Raw genomic sequence first — 19,879 nt, forward strand, 5'->3', positions numbered from 1 at the left:
ACTAATTGTTCACTTCATATAAAATGTGTTTTCCTTCTTAAAATTTCACCAGGTACTATGGAGCCCTTGCTTATTTTGTTATTACTTGTGTCTATTCTTACTATATTATACATTGGAACTAAATACTGCAAAATACCTAGCAGGGAATAGTTATAGGTGAAAATGAAAAGCATGCTTTTTTTGCTGAATCATTATGTTTGGTTAACATAGTTAGCTTGTCCAACTATATTTATGTAAGTTTTCAAATCAGCTCTTCTGACAGCAAATAAAAAGGAAATCTCCATATATGAAATAAAATAGCCAATTATGATTCCTTTCTTCCTTTGTACAACGGTATCAATCATTAAAAATCCAATCCCCAAACTACAGTCTCTATGCAAGGGAGAGGAAAAAAGCAAAAACAAGACCAATCAAACTAAAAATGTATCACACGATTTCTTGTTGATTATATATTAACATTTCTTGTGGGAATCTGTTCCTCAAGTTGAAATGCCCATATACTAAAATTCATATTTACATTAGTCTGTCTGTGTCTTTAAATTGTAATTTTCCCTTTTAACTGCACCCAATCCCATTCTCCACAGACACAGATTTCATCTGTTTTTTAATATTATGTATGCTCTCAAAATAGGTAGTATTATCACTGTGTGTATTCCTTTTTAAAATTTGCCTAATGGGGGGCGCCTGGGTGGCTCAGTGGGTTAAAGCCGCTGCATTCGGCTCGGGTCATGATCCCGGGGTCCTGGGATCGAGCCCTGCATCGGGCCCTCTGCTCAGCGGGGAGCCCGCTTCCCTTCCTCTCTCTCTCTGCCTGCCTCTGCCTACTTGTGATCTCTGTCTGTCAAATAAATAAATAAAATCTTAAAAAAAATAAAATAAATAAAATAAAATAAAATTTGCCTAATGGTATTATGTTAGTCTTTGCTATTTCCACTTTTTAAAGTCTTCTGTGTTACTGTATATATGTATGAACTTATTTGTGTATCTATTTTTATGAATATAAGTATGTTATCTGTACATATGTATATTAACTATATATATATAGTTGTTTCCAGCTACAAATCATATTATAATTTGTATCCGCCATATTCTTAATTAATCTACTTCTCTAATTATGAGCATCTAATGTGTTTCCAATTATTGTCTAACACAAATTGCATTGAAATAAATATTCCTGTCCACATCTTCTTATGAATCTGTACATGATTAATCTTAAGCACATACTCAGAATTAAGATTTCTGGGGCATGAGATAGATGTATAGTCAATCTCATGGACACTGCATAGTTTCCCCATTTTCTCAAAACAAAACATTTGTCTTTATTATATACTCTATCCTTTACAATTTGGTGGGCATCTGCAATGGCATATCACATTGTGCCACAAACACAGGGAATACTGGAAGAGGCAATGTTAGAAGGTCACAATGGCTATGCGTGTTTCACAGTCAAAAAGGGGCCATTACTGAGAGCTATTCAGGTGGGACAGATGGATCTTTAGGGGAAAAGGAGTTGGGACACACGTTAAGGAAGGCATTCTTGTTTTCAATGTACCTGGTCTAATTTTAACGTAATATTCTATAGAGATTATGAGAAATGCCTAGATTAATCTACCTGTATCCATTTCTATGTCTGTCTATAAATAATATGTAGATAGATACAATAAAGACTTTTTTGTTTAATTAGGATAACAAAGAATTTGCCCATAGTACCAAGAAATACAAGTTATTAAATTAATTATGGAAGATGAAGGAGACCTATATAATATATGATGAGTTGACTTTTGTGTTAATGTGAATTTATATTTAAAACCCTAGAACCTATATATTAAAGATCTAGAAATTTGATTTTATTTTTCAAGCAATTATAATTTCAAAAACATATATAAAAGAAGTAAGTCATGTTTATCCTTATTTTTATGAGCATATAAATCGGCTGCTAAGAATAATTCTTAAGAACTTGATCAGAAAGGTAGGTTCAGAGGAGAATTTTAGGACAAGGGCTATGGCTTGGATTAGGACTTGGGAGAACACAGTTACCAAAAGAATTAACTTTCGGGTAACAACTAATATTGGGATGAATGGGTCAGGTGGCAGTTGCTTTCAAATGGTTTGAGAACAAGCTCAAAGTAGCTTTTGATGGTACTTATTTACTATAAAGTCCAATGGACTTATCTTTCCAAAGAAGGTATGTTAAGAGGCTAGTTCTTGCTTGTTTTGCAAATTACATTTCTACTGCTTAGTTTAGTATTTCCAGTTATCTAACAAAATGCTACCTGAGATGTTATTAAGGCTTGTTCAACTAGAGAGCATGGCAATTTCAGCTCTATGAGATTTAAAGAAATACTGGTCTTTCTATCTATTGGAGGAAACGAATATTTCACCCCAAATATGTCTATTTGACATAGAGTAATTTTAGGGTAAAGGAAATTAAGAAGTAGAAAACCCAGAAAAATCTTCCTTTTTTCAGCCTCAAGGCAGGATATAAAATCTGTTTTTGAAGACAAACTCTTATCAGCTCAGAGATGGTACCAGAGGAACTGCAAAGAAATCTTATTCTATTAGCTCCCTCCCATATATTTTTCCTCCCATAGTTTGCCTCCCTTGTAGACCTAAAACTGCTTTCCTTTGTCCTGTCATTTCTCTACAATGGTATTATTCTTTGTTGAAGATGACATGCTAGCCAAAATCTTAAACCACTGCTTTGAATTTTCTGATGACGTGCACTATGCACAACCAAAACATTCCCTTAAGCCAAAGCTTCATGCATAGCAAGGTCCTAATTCTCTTCAATTCTATGAAAGCTGAGAGCTGTGAAGGAGATGCAGAAGAAAAATTTAAAGCTAAGAAATGTTAGTCATAAAATTGAAGGAAAGAACTTGTCTCTATAACATAAAAGTACAAGGTGAATTAGCCAGTGCTGATGCAGAAGATGCCTAAGTTATCCAGAAGATCTAGCTAAGATCATTAAAAATTGTGGCTACACTAAACAATAGATTTTTTTTAAAGATTTTATTTATTTGACAGAGAGAGATCACAAGTGGGCAGAGAGGCAGGCAGAGAGAGAGAGAGAGGAGGAAGCAGGCTCCCTGCAGAGCAGAGAGCCCCATGTGGGACTCGATCCCAGGACCCTGAGATCATGACCCGAGCTGAAGGCAGAGGCTTAAGCACTGAGCCACCCAGGTGCCCCAACAATAGATTTTCAATGTAGACCAGTCTTTTATTAGAAGAAGATGCCCTCTAGGACTTTCCTAGCTAGAGAGAAGTCAATGCCTTCTTTAAAGTCAATCCACTTCAAAGGATAAGTGGAATCTCTTGTTAGGGGGCTAATGCAGCTGGTGACTTCAAGTCATAGCCCATGTTTATGGACCATTCTGAAAATCCTAAAGCCCATAGAAATTATGCTAAATCTGCTCTGCCTGTGCTCTATAAATGGAACAGCAAAGCCTGGATAACAGCACATCTCTTTAAAACATGGTTTACTGAATATTTTAAGCCCACTATTGAGACCTATTGCTCGGGGAGGAAGGGGTACCTTTCCAGATATTACTTCTCATTGACAATGCACCTGGTCACCCAAGAGCTCTGACAGAGATGTATAAAGAGTAATATTATTTACATGGCTGCTACCACAACATCCATCCTGTAGTCCATAAATAAGAAGTAATTTTGACTTTCAAATTTTATTATTTAAGGAATACATTTCATAAGGCATAACTGCCATAGATAGGGATTTCTCTGATGGATCTGAGCAAAATAAATTGAAACCCTGCTGGGAAGGATTCGTCAGTCTAGATGCCATCAAGAACATTTGTCATTCATGGTAGGAGGTCAAAATGTCAACATTAATAGGAGTTTGAAAGAAGTGAATTCTAATATTCCTGGATGATTTTTAGGGGTTCAAGACTTCAGTGAAGGAAGTCACTGCTGATGTGATAGAAATAACAAAAGAACTAGAATTAGAAGTGAAGCCTGAAAATATGACTGAATTGCTACAATCTTCTAATAAAACTTTAAGAAAAGAATTGATTCTTACAGATGACCAAACAAAGTGGGTTCTTGAGATGGCCTCTACTCTTGGTGAAGCTGCTTTGAAGACCACTGAAATGACAACAGTAGATTTAGAATATTACATAAACTTAGTTGATAAAATATTGGCAGGGTTTGAGAGAATTAACTCTAATTTTGAAAGAAGTTCTACTGTTGGTAAAATGCTATGAAATAGCATTGCATGCTACAAAGAAATTCTTTGTGAAGGGAAGAGTCAATGACTGTGACAAACTTCATTGTTGGTTTATATTAAGAAATCACCATGCCACCCCAATGATCAGCAACCACTACTCTGATCAGGCAGCAGTAATCAACACTGAGGTAAGACTTTCCATCAGCAAAAAGATTAGAACATCCTGAAAGCTCAGATGATGTCTAACACTTTTTAGCAATAAATAATTTTTTTAATTAAAGTATATACAGCTTTTAGACATAAAGGTATTTCACACTTAATGGACTATAGTGCAGTATAAACACAACTTCTATATGCACTGGGAAATCAAAAAATTCATTTAACCCATTTTATTGTAATATTTACTCTGTTATGGTGGTCTGGACTTGAACCTCCAGTATCACTGAGGTAAGCCTCTACTAGATATTGGAACTTTTAAAATAAAACTAGAGACAAGAAAAATCTGAATAAACATATTTTATGCTGTTAGTCTTTAGCATACACATCACTTTAATATTTTATGCCTCATTTTTCATTTATTGGCATAACCACAGAGTATTCAGTAAAATGAGACATTCCCATGAAGAAAATAGAAATAATTATTTAATAGTGAAAGACCAGAAAAATGCTTAATATGAAGGAGGAAAAAAAAAGATGTAACAGCTAGGTAGTAAGTAGGACAAAAATAAAGTTAATTTGGGTCAGAGAACTTGGGCAGCAATGACCTGAACCACTGGAAAATTCAGAGATATTTACTGTCAGAAATGGTATCTTAGAATTTTGGTATGTTCTTACTGAGAATAGAACTCTGAAAGAAAAATGGGAGGCAATTTGGGATAGTTATGTACTATAGTCTCATAATACAAGTAAGTAAAATAATTGGTAATGCCCTCTACATGATGTAAACAAAACTAAATAAAAATAAAATATAACAGGCAGTGAAAGCTCATTGGAAAACAAAATCTTTCACAAGACTGTGCCAGTACTTAAAGGAAGCAAACCAATTTAAAGCAAATAACTTAAGGAGTATTATCAAAGGAAAAATAACAATCTCATATTTATGCATGCAGCATAATGAACTGAAAACACAATAAGGCAAATACATTAGATTAGCATAATTTTATTTTACTATTCAAATTTATAAGTTGGAAATTGATTTTGTTTCAATTGCTGTATTCTCCCTGGATTTTACGTTCATGTTTATGTTCAAATTTGATACTGTTCACTCCTTTCCATGGTTATTTGCCATGTGATATAGTATGTGAGTAGACGCTGCCTGGTAAGTTTGCTGTTACTGAAAATTACTCATAATTATATTTAGTCAAAGTAGACATTAATAGATGTAATAGATTTACTTTCTTTGCTTTTGAATTAAACTTAAGTTTTATTACATCAAAAATAATGTTTATCTAAAATTCCAGCTTTTTGAAGAATCATTAATCTACATAATCTTAATGATAATAATCATAGCAGGCATTTATTATGGAGTATCCTTTGATCAAAATTTTACTAGAAGATATAACTTCTAATATTATGGAGTATTCCTTGATCAAAATTCTACTAGAAGACCTGCCTTTAATTTCTGAAATTAGACTTTTCCCCTATTCTCAGACTCAAGCCATAAATCTTCTCAAAGAAAGAAAGAAAAACAATTTTTTTTTTGGCTTCGTAACATTTGGATGTTCAAAGAAAATTAGGTGTACCTATTCATAAAGAAAAATTCCCCCACAATGATAGCCATACAAATAATATTATATAGTTTGAAGTAGGCTTTTCATGAACCCTAGTAATTCAAGCGAACTGAAGAACTAATATTGGGGCACTCCTTTTTCTCACAGTAAGCAAGTCATTACACCAACAATAGAGCTAGAAATTTTAGTACTTTTAAAGTATAATATTTAATACTTATTTCTTTACTTCCTCCTAGCATGATGTCTTAGAAATAATAAATACTAAGTGAAGTGATTGAAAATATATTAAAGATAAATTCTAAGTAGTATCCTACAAATGTCATAACATTAAATAATGAAAAATATCATGTTGAAATCCAGAACCATAATGCAGTGAAGATGATATAAAAACTTTTTATGAATTTATTCACTTGATTTATTTTGCTCTATCCATTTTGATTTAATATGACATATACAATGAAGTTTAAAGTACCCTGACAACTAAAGTTGTTAGACTTTATTTTTTTAATTTCTATTTCTGTCCTTTTTAATTAGATGCTTAAGATGCAGATAAGAGGAGATATGGTTAGGTTGTTAGTTGTAATTACCTCTAATAAATGAGGTTTACTAGAAAAAAAAAGTAACTTCTATAATTATTAGGTACAGAGTTAGCTGGTGTTGGTGATAAAGCAATCATATAAAGCATCTTTATCAGTGGAATAACAGAAGAATCTCCACTGTAATAGCTAATAATTGTTAACATTTATTAAATCCTTAATGTGTCAACCCCTTTGTTATTGAGCCTACAGATTTAACTCACTTAATCACCACAAAATTCATAAGGTAAGTTCTATGATTATTTTCACTTTAGAGACAAGGAAACAGAGGTAAAGAGAGTTTGGCTTATTTTCCTCAAGGTTCATACTTGCCAGTGGATGAATCCTAACTTGAACTCAGGCAGTCATGCTAAAATCCTGTTACAGTACCAATCTGTGTTACATGATGGAAAAGGAAGGCAAAGAAGGAAATAACTACCCAGAAATACATAAGTGAATTTATGAGGATTGCATTAATTTCACATTTTTTTCTTGAATGTAAATTAACCTATTTTGAAAGTTTTGCTAAATGGGAAATTGTGTGGAAGCAGTGGTTCTTCTCTTTTTGTTGTTCTTGTTAATGCTCTATCGCTAACTTCAGGAGGAAGAAAACACTATTTATCCTATGAATATATATGTAAGTAGGGAAAATCACACACACATACGTAAGAAGGCATGCATAGACATGTTCATGGTGTATAAACACTGTCAACAAAACTGCTTCAAAAGTCCAGGCATGTATTCCTAGTTTTCAATGAAAGATTAAAATGTGAAGAGAATTATCAATTTGTATCTCTGAGAGACATTTACTACTTTCTTTAATTATAATAATTTCCCTATGTTTAAATATTAGCCTCTGCAGTTTTATAGTTAATAATAGAATTAAAAATTGTTTCATAAGATATGTTGTTTCACAATAACACATCAAAATAATAACTATAAGCACTGTCAATAGGATTTCACCCAGCTTCATTATTTTCAGTTTTATTAATAATTAAATGGCTTCCAAATTTATAATTTTAATTCAGAAGTTTAACATGAACTCCAAACTCATATATACCAGAACCTATTTCATATCTTCACTTCTCAGCTCAGCAGGCATTTTCAACTTAATAGTGTTAAGCTCAGCACCTATGCTCTCCTTCAAATCTGCTCCTCCAAAAATCTTCCTCATCTCAATTAATGACAGTTCTCTTCCTTAAGTAGTTCAAGCCCCAAAACTTGTTATTTTCCTTAACACTGTTTCTCCCACATCCCAAATCCATTCCACCATCAAAGTTTTCTTAGTGTTCAAACATGTGCTCTGCTACAACCCTGAGCCAGGCCACCATAATCATTCACTTGAAGTATTGGAATAGTTTTTATTATGTGTTTCCATTTTTTACACATGTAGAGATTAGTTTCCACAGGGGAGCTAAAATAAAGGTTTTTAAATCAAAGGTAGATAAATATCACCCCATTAACACTTGATTGGGTTAGGATAGGGTAAAAGTCAAGACCCATGTGATGGCCTTCAGACCTCCAGTGATGTGTTAACTACTGCCTGTTTTACTTCAACTATTTCCTCTTTCCTCCAGCTCATTCTGTTCCAGTGACACTGAACCTCCTCCCCAACCCCTCTGCTATTCTATGACCATCTCTAAATACATTCACCTCAGTATCTGCTTTAACTCTTAATTTTGCCTAGAATGTTCTTCCTCCATATAACGGTCTATCACTTTCTAAAATCTTCTATTCAAACAATTTTATACACGTGGTCTTTCCTCAGCACTCTGTAAAATCAAAACCCACTCCTATATCTGTGATCCTTTAATCTGTATTAATTCTTTCTAAATCACTTCTCACTACATTATATTTATATATTTACTTACTTAATCATCAGCTATATATCCCTACTAGAATACAAACCCACGAGAGTAATCTACATTTAGTTCACTCATGTACACATTTATTCTAGAATAGTACATGACAAGTTCTACACAAATGGTTATTGACTACAAAATGAATAAACAGATATGTTAAACATAAATAATTAGAGTTGTCATAGGAATCCTTGGTGGTTTGAATTATATTGTTAAAGTTGTGAGTATAAATGTTCACTTAAATGTTATTACATATTATACACTAATAATAATCTAACACATTATTGTTCTAAATCTATTTTGGAATTGCTGAATTAACATTTTTATAAATATTTTATAACTCCCAAAACTTCAAATTAAATCTCTTAAGCCAAAATTTGAGATAGACATTATATGTTTGAGAAATTATTAGACTTTAGTTCAATATGAGGATTTTAAACATAAGACAAATTTAAGGCAAAGAGAAATAAATGTAAGGCAAATTAAGATCTTAAAGGAAATATTGTAGAAAAAATATAATGTTTTAATTCTAGGTACCTGAAATAATTTATTGACTTTTCATTTTTCTTTCCTTCTTTCTCTTTATTTTCTCTCTCTTGCTCTCTTTTTTGATTTGTTAACATAATTATATCTGCCTGATTTCCTATTGACCTAATTTCCTGTTTACACTTTCAAAATATTTTATCTTCAGGTTCTTTGCTAAACTGACTCCCCATGGTTCAATTGTTCTCAGATAGATTTCCTCTGACCACAATACTGAAGTCACTTCCCATGATTACTCTAGTATTTACTCCGTTTTAACTTCATAGTATCAAACACAGAAATAATGTGCTTATTTCTGGTCTTTCCCAGTACCATGTAGGCTACAGGAGGAAGAGTCCTTCTCTCCTATATGACTCCTATATACATTGTCCCCAGGAATGCTGCATTAGATTTTCAACTTTATAGCTCTCTGTGGGTCAGCCCCCCATGATTATTACTATTTCCTCATCTCTAATTACAATTGCATCCACCTGCCTTAACTATCATCCACTCCCTGGAGTCCCATTGTCCTCATTGCTATCAGTTTGTACAGTTCTGTTTTGGCTTTGCCACCAGCCAAGAGAAGAAAGCCACCACTGATTTTATGCATGATGTTGGTAATCCTTTCACAAGACATTCTTTCCCACGCCCTCCTATAGAATACAATAATATTGTGGGTCTTCTGGTTTTAGATAATATAGTCATTTTAGCATGCTCATTTCTCTAAATCTTTTAATCTCACAACCCACTATTTGTTATGGCAATTTCAGTCTTTCTGCAACATTTAATGTGGACTTGCACTTTTTCCATGCTTCTCAGAGCCATATTAGTAATGTGTTTGTACTGTCTTTTGGGGTCCTTTGGGAGAGTTCTATCCTGAATCCTATAAATGTGTTCTCAAATCAATCAACGTTTTTTTCATCCAAATTATGTTCTGTTCACTTGATGAAGCTCAATACATACTTTTTTGTTCCTGCCAGTACATGTTTGGCTAGATTCTGTAGGTATTTTGACATCTAATTTATTTAATGTTTTATTAAGCTGAGTACATCCACAGGGAAATTACATTGTGACTTAAGGCTAGCTAGTGGTCTAGTGGCTGGGAGGGAAGGTGGGTGAAGTCTTACTTTATCCTATGAAGGGAAGCCTTTGCATTGTCTTCAAGCAATACAGCCCTTAATAGTGAACTCTGATCCACTTCTCTAGGCCCAAAGATTCAGAGTTATCTGAAGAGCCAAGATTTTCAGGTACATAAACCCAGCCCTCATGCCATATATGAGGGTCCAATTCTTTCCCAGCTAATGGCCTCACTGAGCATAGCAGATCTATCTCAGCTAAGATTCTTGGGAATCTGCTACTTTTATTATTAGGTGAGGGGCCCAGGACTCAGATTTCTCTTCTGATAAGAAACTCTTTAATTGTTACTAAGGAGGTCTCTGGCTTTCACCTTTGGTGATCAGTTGCTGATTAATCATTCTCAGCTTTTCCTTATCTTTTTTCAAATGCATCATCCATACTCAGCAATAACCACACAATTCCACTATACTTATGGTTACTATTTCTCCCCCCCCTTTTTTTACAGTAGTCTGATATATTATACCTAATATTATACTTAATATTATAGCTAATTCCCTTCCACCGGAAATCCATCACACCATAACACAAAAAAAATTCACAGTTGCAATGCTTTGTCATGCCAGGTACTAACCATATTCCCTCTGTCAGTGATGATGGTATCCTCATGGCCAGTAAGTTAACGTGTAATCTAACTCCAAACTCTTGTTAGCATCTGTTTTTTTCCAGCCTGTACCAAGAAGAGTTTGGATAAGATTGGGCAGAGGGAGAAATTGAACCTAGATGTGATCCCCATCAAGGCTCTCTGCTGACCATCCATGGAGCTCTGAAGCTGAGAAAGCCTTTTAGAATGGCCCCATTTGAGTCAAGAGGCTGATATTCATACTGCCACGTCAAACAGTCAGTAGGTGTGGGATTCCCAGGAAGAAAAAATTGGCATTTCATAAAATGACTCTTTTCAGAGGAGGCATTTTCCAAGGAGAGCCAATAACTCAGTGGGGACTGCTAGCAACTTTCTCAGGTCATGGCGAAATAAACACTCATTTGTGATGTTGGATGTAGTGGTGCATCCAATAATCCACCTCAGAGACAGTTAAAGGAAGTGTCTACAGGATACCTAGAGCAGAAATAGAGGAAACTATTTTATGTTCTTTTTTAATGCCCTACTTTCAGAGCTCACAGAGTTAACCCTGAAAGTACATGTACTATAGGGAGTTAGGTAGGATTCAGGATCTCAACAGAGAACTTTGGACTTGAGATAGCAGATTTTAGATTTATAAATTCAGTAGTTGTTATTGTGGTTTAGGTGACTTCAGCCAGAAACAATCCAGACTCATAGTGCCCTGGTGAGCACTTATGTGTAAGTACAAAGAAAGAAGTACATGGGGACATATATGTGAGGTAGCAAGACAGTTACAAAAGAGCAGGATTTCCATTTTTAGGCCTACTCAATCACCAGAACTTTGATATTTAAATAAGAGTTTTAATTCACTTTAATATTGACTTAGTAGAACTTTAGTGATGTTTTACTAAATTTGTTGAAATTAGAATAAATGAATAATAGATACACTGCAATTTGAAATAAAAGTTCTTAAGTGTGGTACTTCAGAAAAATCTTTAATATTTTATTTTTAATAAATTTTTATAAATCAAATTGACTCCATTATCCTTTGTTTCATAAGAAAAAAATGTGCCAGTATATTTTGTAAAAGCTGTTGCTTGGGGGTGCCTGAGTGGCTCAGTGGGTTAAGTCTCTGCCTTAGGCTCAGGTCATGACCTCAGGGTCCTGGGATCGAGCCCCCACATCGGGCTCTCTGCTCAGCAGGGAGCCTGCTTCCCACCCCTCTCTGCCTGCCTCTCTGCCTTCTTGTGATCTCTATATGTCAAATAAATAAATAAATAAATCTTAAAAAATAGAAAGCTGTTGCTTATATTATACATGTCTTTTATTAAGCCTAAAGGGGGTTCTGAATGATCCAGTATATTGCGAATAAATGGAGGTAGTTGAGTGAAATAAATACATATAAAACCTTTCATAGATTTTTATTACATTTTAGTTATAAGGGTGTCAATGAATAAATGTTGATTTTTGTTATCTAATTGTTTATTGGTATCACACTAATATAAAATAACTAAGCAAATAAATACTAATAACATCATTAATAAACATAAAAAGCAGATAAAAGTATAATTACTTTCATCATAACTCCTATAATTCCTCAGATTATACTGTTAAATTCTGGTTTAAATACACTAACCTATACACAGTTTCTCGTGATGGCTAAAGAGGTAAGATAACATGAATTGATATTTTCATGTGTTCATTATCTCAACTCAAAATCTAAAGCACAGACTATCCAAATCATTAAATTAGGAACAAAAGTATCTTTTGGGGGTAAGTACTATTTTTATTTCATTTAATTTTGTGCTTTGGAGTAGACATTTGTCAAATTCCATGTATTTACTTATATCTTCCTCCTCTACTCAAGCTTTGATATTCACACTCATGTAAAAGTTCATCCTAGGTTATACTTCTCCCATATACCCATCCTCACCCACAGGGAAAGTAACTGAACCAAGGGTGGCACCTTACCATAGACATTCAAATCACTGGCCAATCAGATTCTTTATCACTTGATGATTTGAAATAAAAAGCATAGAACCTGTTATTAGAAACACTTGAATAGAAAGGTTTTTTAAAGGCAGGTTTAGAGCAGTATGTTTGGTAAAATGAGAGCAAGGCAAATACTTTAGAGAAATCAGTGACAAAAGGAAATAAAACAACAGTCCATGGAGCCATCTGTTGAAGAAAATGTTCTTTGTCCATGATGTTCTAATGTTCAGTTAGCTGCTCTTTGTCCCGACCTTACCTTTTCCCCCTTTTCTTGCTTGGATTTTATTTAAGCAAGTGTTTATTTACATAACTATCTCCCTTAACTCAAAAGAATTTGAGTGGTTTCTGTTCTTTGCAATAGCCATGCTTTATTTAGAGATGTTGCTGAACCTCTTAAAAGCTAAAATGTGAGCAAGACTGCTCTTTTCTCAAACAACTGCAGTTCATTTTATATAAAGCAGTTGGGGATGGGATGTAAGAAGTTCACACAAGACTTTACCAGAAGACCATATATAGCAGATATCTAAGCAAAGGGGCAGGGACACTTACTATTAAAGTACAGGGAAAGAGATTAAACAAAAAACAAACAAACAAACAGGACTAAATGAAAACATCAAGGTGAATTATAAGTTACACTAGAATGTTGATAAATGACTATGAAACAGATGAGAATGTATAGGAGACTAAGGGTGAAATGTAAGCAAAGATTCCAATAAGAAAAAGGTCAAGGAATATGAAAATATTTTACAGAAGACTATATAGATAGGGCACCAGAATGTGGTGATGCCACAATGTGGTTGCATGGGACGTTAATGTAAGAAAGTTGAATCTTACATAATAGATGACTGAGGTACCATGGTATATGACTTTCCTATTGCTACTGTAATAAACTGCCACAAACTTTGTGGTTTAAAACAACAAAAATGATCATCTGAAGTTCTGGAAGTCAGAGTGAAACATCAGTGGCTAAAATCAGTGTCTGGAGACCTAAACTCCTCCTAGAGTCTCCAGAGGAAAATTGTGGCCTTTTAGTGCTTTGTGCACCCACCTACATTCTTTGGCTAGTGGCCTCTTGCCTCACCTTCAAAGCCTTCAGTGTAACATCTCTCTTTTCTGACTTCTGCCTCAGTGCTAACTCATTGTCTCTGACACCGATTATCCTTGCCTCCCTTATGACCCTAATGATTACATTAGACCCACTCAGATAAAACAAGATAATTCTTTCTCAAAATCCTTAACTTAATCACATACATAAAATCCCTTTTTACCATAGAAGGTAACATATTCATGTGCTATGGGGATTAGGACATAAACATCTTTGCGGGGGGCAATTATTCCGCCAGCTACATAAAGATTGTGTCCATCTGAGGGAAACAGTAGAGAAAATATTTTAGATATAGAAATCAAGAACATGCATCTTGACATAAGAGATCTAGAATTCAGGCCGATTCTGCTAATGTCTATCTTAGATAAAATGCCTTAGAATCATAGTTTCTTTAAATACATATTCAGAATAATTTTTCATTCATTTCTGGAATATTATAAGGCATGTGCATGCATATGTTATTTCATGGTACATATCCATAGGACAGATACATACCAAGGTGGCCATAAAATTAATCATCACATATGATTTCTGCCTGAAATTCCTAAATGATTTTTTTAGACGTACATAGGTTATACTAAATTGTTTTAATAGAATGGCTAAGGAAATAGAACAAGTAAAATGATAAAAAAATAAAGTAAAAGTTTAATACAAAGGAAATGTGAGAAATCACTTTTTCTGATTTCATAACATTGTGCAGCTACAGTAAATAACACTCTGGCGATGTTAGAGGGAGAAACACATAGATGAAGGGAACTGAAAGGAGAACTCAGAAGTAAACCTACAAAAACATGCCCAAGGAAAGGCACCCTTTTCAACAAAAGGTGGCAAAACAATTACAAATCCATAGACCAAAAAAGAAAAGAAAAAGTAAAAAAAAAAAAGAAGAAGAAGAATGAAAAAGAAAAAAAGGAGCAAACCTCAATATAAACCTCATATCTTACACAATTAACCCATAATAGATCACAAAGCTTAATGTACATTGTCAAACTATAAAACATTTTAGAAAAAAAAAAGAAAATTTAGGGGTTGGTAAAGAGTTCTCAGACTTGATACTAAAAGTTTAATCTATCCAGGGAAAATCTGATAAATTAGATGTCATCAAAGTGATTTTTTCTCCCTCTGTGAAAGACCCTGTTAAAAGGATAAATAGACAAGCTACAGATTGAGAGAAAACATTAACACACAGTGTATCCAGCACAGGCTAGTATATACATGATATAAAGAGCTCTCAAAATTCAAAGTAAATTTTAAAAAGCACACAATTCAATTATAACATCAACAAAGGACATGAAGCAATATTTTACCATAAATATACATACAAGTAATTACATGAAAAGATATTCAACATGATTGCCCATTAGACAAATGCCAATTAAAATCACAATCAGATATCACTATACACTTAGCAGAATGGCTAAAAGAAGTGACAACATGAACTGCCAGTGAGTATTACTAACGCATTATTGGTGGAAATATAAAATGGCACACATACTTCGGAAATCACTTCGGAAATTTCTGGAAAAAAAAAAAAATGAACCTGCAACTAATATATGACTGAGTAATTGCAATCCTGGGTATTTATCATATAGAAGCAAAGACTTCAGTTCATACACAAACTTACACAAATATTTAGAGCATCTTCATTTGGAATAGCCCCAAACTGCAAACAACCCAAATATTCTCAACTGGTAAATGAATTAAGCAACTTTGATACATACCTAGCATGGAATAGTACTCAGAAAGAAATTCTTCATACAGACTTCAACCTGCATGAATCTCCAGAGAATTAAACTAAGTAAAATAATCTGGTCCCAAAAGACTATATATTCTATGATTCTGTGTATACGATGTTCTTGAAACAACCTAATTATGAAATTGGGAGAACAAATTAGTAGTTGCTGGGGTTTAAGAGTGGGAGTGTTGGGTGGGAGAGAAGAGAGTGTGATTATAGAAGGACAACATAAGGGATCCTAGTGGTGATGGGAATGAGCTCTATCTTTACTGTATTAGTGTCAACATCTTGGTTGTGATATTGTGCTATAATTTTGCAGTAAGTTACTATTAGGGGAAACGGAGTAAAAAATACACAAGATTAGTTTCTACATTATTTTTTCCAACTGAAGGTGAATCTATAATTATGTTAAAACACAAAGTTTAATTTAAAAATGTCTGTGACAATAAAAATTTAAAAAAAAATCTCCTCAGTTAAGTTAGTCAGCATGTTTCTTAAGAATCTCTCTGGGAGAAGTCTGGATATGATGGACAATGGGGATATTTTTCCCCTAAAAACATAAACAAATGTTTAAAGGTATTGTTATGTTAAATTCATTTACTCATTTTTAAATATTTTAAATATTTACCTTATTAAAATAAATGGGCGTTTCTAAATTAAGTTTTTTTATCTAGGATTTGCATATCTTTGAAATATATTTAGCAAATTGATCTTTTATGTAGCATCATGACTAGGGAAACGCATGTATTATTCTGTACATTTATTAGAAACTTGAGAAAATCAAGTATTTCTTTTTTTTACTGAGATGTGACACATGGCATTATATAAGTTTCAGGCATACAACATGATGATTAATATTTGTATATGTTGAAATGATCACCACAGTAAGTCTGGTTGAATCCACATCAGTTTTTTAAATGTGTACTTTATATGCTTGATTAATAAAGCCTTTAGAATTGAGATGCAAGCTCACGATGGATTTTCCATGCCTGCATTTTCTCATTGCTTTTGGAAACTCCCACCATTTGGTTTCTGTGATAAAATTTTTGGCAGATTCACTCGATTTAACATGCTAAATTCCTCTTTCCTTAAAAAAAAAAAGTCTCAGTCATCAGAATAGTTCATGTTCAATGCAGTTCAAACTATTTTCTTGATTACTTTTCTATCATTAAATGTTGATTCAATGCAACTAACCAAAAGATGTAATAAATGTACAAACATCAGCATTAACATAATATTAAGAATAATGCTTCAGGACTTTGCTTACAGAGGAACTTTTTAAAAATAGATCTGAAAAGTCTCTTGGGAATTCTGGTACTTCTAACAAAAATAATAGAAAATATTATGTCTGAATGAAGTTTTGTTTAATTGCACAGCACTAAGCATTTTAATTTCCTCTCTCTAATATTTTCACTCTTACCTATCTTCACTATTTACTTGTCATTACCTGTAACTGTTTTGATAAATGTGCATTTGATGGTTCATTACACATTTCTTATTTTTCTCCATAACTTATCAATAATACATTATGTTTACTATTACTGTCTATTTTGTAATTAATTAGTAGTATTATGTTATTAAACAATCCTATTAATGCAATGTCATAGAATGCCAAAATCTGAGAAATAAATGTATAATTCATATTTTAAAGAAAAGTTGTAAATGGACTGTGTCTATAAGAACAATTGTTCAACTAAAAAACATGGAGTGTTAGTATTGGCCTTATCCTAGATTAAATTTTTGTGCTTAGAAAACACCAAGAAAAATTTCAGCAAATATCCAAACAGATCACCCTGTTGCTTTTTGTAGAGCTCTTTCCTGACCACACGATCTAGAACTGCAACTTATCCTTAACAATTTTTTACTTTCCAGCTGTTTTCTTCATATGCATTGTCATTATTTCACATATTACATATTTTACTGATTTCTATTTTCCACCTTTTGTACCAGAGTATAGGCTCCATGTGGCAGGAACTTCATTCTTACTAATTTAAAATTATTATTGAAGTATCTTGATAACTTACCTAAAGAATTATTTTGAATTATTTTGAAAAGAAAATTTGGTTTAAAACCTTTTGCAAGACATGAAAAATTCAAAGGAAAACAGGGCTATAAACACTAAAAGTAGATGAATGGAATTTAAAGACAAAAGCTGAAGTTTATTCTAGTATCTCAAATTGATGGCATATTTTCTGTCAAAATATAAATTGCCAAGATGACTCATAAAGATGTGGACAACCTGAACAGGCGGTTTCAATAAAAATAAATTGAAAAGATTTACAAAGGATTACCAGACCCAGACAGTTTTACAGACTATTTCTACCCAAAATTTAAGGTTGCTATTTTTTTTTTCCCCCTGACCAACATCCGTGCTTTTCCTGGAACACACCAGACAAGCTTCCCTCTCTGGGTCTTTGTACACACTATTCTGTCTCCCTAGAGTCTCTTTCCTTGAGCCTCATGGTTCAAATGTCACCTCTCATTAAGACCTGCTCAAAACACCCAACTCAAAATTGCCATCCTCCATACCTACCGGGTACTCCCTGTTTACCCTTCTTAATTCCTTTTTTCTTTTCTTTTTTCTTTTTTTAAAGATTTTATTTACTTATCAGAGAGAGAGCTAGAGAGAGAGAGTGCACACAAGCAGGAGGACCAGCAGGCAGAGGGAGAAGCAGACTCCCTGCTGAGCAAGGAGCCAGATGAGGACTGGATCCCAGGACCCTGGGATCATGACCTGAGCCAAACGCAGACACGCTCAACCAACTGAGCCAGCCAGGCATCCCCTTAATTCCTTTTTTCCACACAACTAAATACCATCTATGGTGCCATATAATTTACTTGTTAAATACATTTATTATGCCTACACATACAAATAAATACACACTGGAATGAAAACAAAGTGAACACAAGAAGTTTTGTCTCTTTTGTTCACCACTTATTTCTGCTGCCTTAATACATACCAACTGTGATTTCTTGAATGAATAAATATTTAGGAGCCAAGCATTATCTTTTACACTCCTTGAATTTCTTTTCACATAGAAAAAAGAACACTTACCTTTTCAGGATTATTTGAGGGAAAAATATTTCTTCTTTCTTCTTCTCATTGGCTCCTCCCTTTGGGAAAAGAAGGACATTTGATTGGTGAGAAGAGAAAGAACACCAATGGGCATGAATAGTACAATTCCTTTGCTCTATTTTTCTACTTTATTCTCACTTTCACTCAGAAATGTCATAAATAATGGACTTCAAATCAATACAATTTGGGACTAGAAAATGGAAAAAAAAAGAAAATGGTAAATCACCACGGTATTGCCAATGAAATAAGAAACAATTTAGTATTACTGTTAAAAATATTATTTTACAACTTTATAATGACTATTCTAGCTAATGCAATATCCTGTCAAATAACACCAGGTTGTATTTCAGAAAATTTGTTGAACAGCGAAAAATTTATAATTCCTTATAAAACTATAAAAGCCAAGATTCTCAGAATATTTTAGAAATCTATTACTTTTTAATGGATCAGTCATAACTATTGAAATGTGAATATATTTTAATAAAAATTTCAATGATAGGAAAGATAAAACAGAAAATCTGTAAGCTGAGTTTTTTGTATCTATATTTGTATGGAAAAGATAACACATATGGAATCATTTAAGTAAAATCAAGTATTAGAAGCAATAAGTAAAATGTTATAAAATCAGTAAAGAAGGTTTATAAATATTTTAGAAATTTGCCATGGTCATGCTGTGAAATGGTAAAAGCAATTTTCTGAAAATTTTACTTACGACATGATTTTTTCCATATCAGCAAAACAAATATACCTCTATTAATTTTAAAAATTCTAATTAAATAACATTAAAACATTTTTAAAGTCAGAAGACATTTGGTGAAATCAAAGTTAGAATACCTGTCATTATGGGTCATTTAGCCTGACAATTGAATAAACAAAATTTGCTGTGTTGGCAGAGTTTAATTTTGCTGCCACGTGAAGTTGATGTCTCTAAGAAAAATCCATTCAACCAAACAGTGCATTTTCTTATTGTACAGAACATAAAAATGAATACCCAGTTACATAGTGATGCTTGAACAGCAGTTAACACTTGGCTTGATTATCTTGATTATAATAAGTTAATATTATCTTCAGTTTTATTTAAATAATATAACAATTGCATTATTCCTAAGAGGTGTTTTTTTAAATGTGCAAACATAGATTAAATTTAAAAATGCCCTTTATTTAGCAGTTAACATTGCAAGTTAATAGAAGTTAATAGAAGAGTTTTTCAACTATTCATACCAAGGTTTTCTATATAGCTGTCCTTAATTTTACAGGGTATCCTCATATAATGAACTGTATCCCCATTTAATGAACTGTAATCTGAAAGTGTGTGCTGTGGAATGGGCTAGCTCAGAGTCCTGATTTAAAGGAAAAAAAAAAAGAATTTTTTTTCTTTTCTGGAGGATGCCCTAGTTTAGAGTACT

Source organism: Lutra lutra, chromosome 15 (genome assembly GCF_902655055.1).
Source record: "Lutra lutra chromosome 15, mLutLut1.2, whole genome shotgun sequence".
Taxonomy (NCBI): domain Eukaryota; kingdom Metazoa; phylum Chordata; class Mammalia; order Carnivora; family Mustelidae; genus Lutra; species Lutra lutra.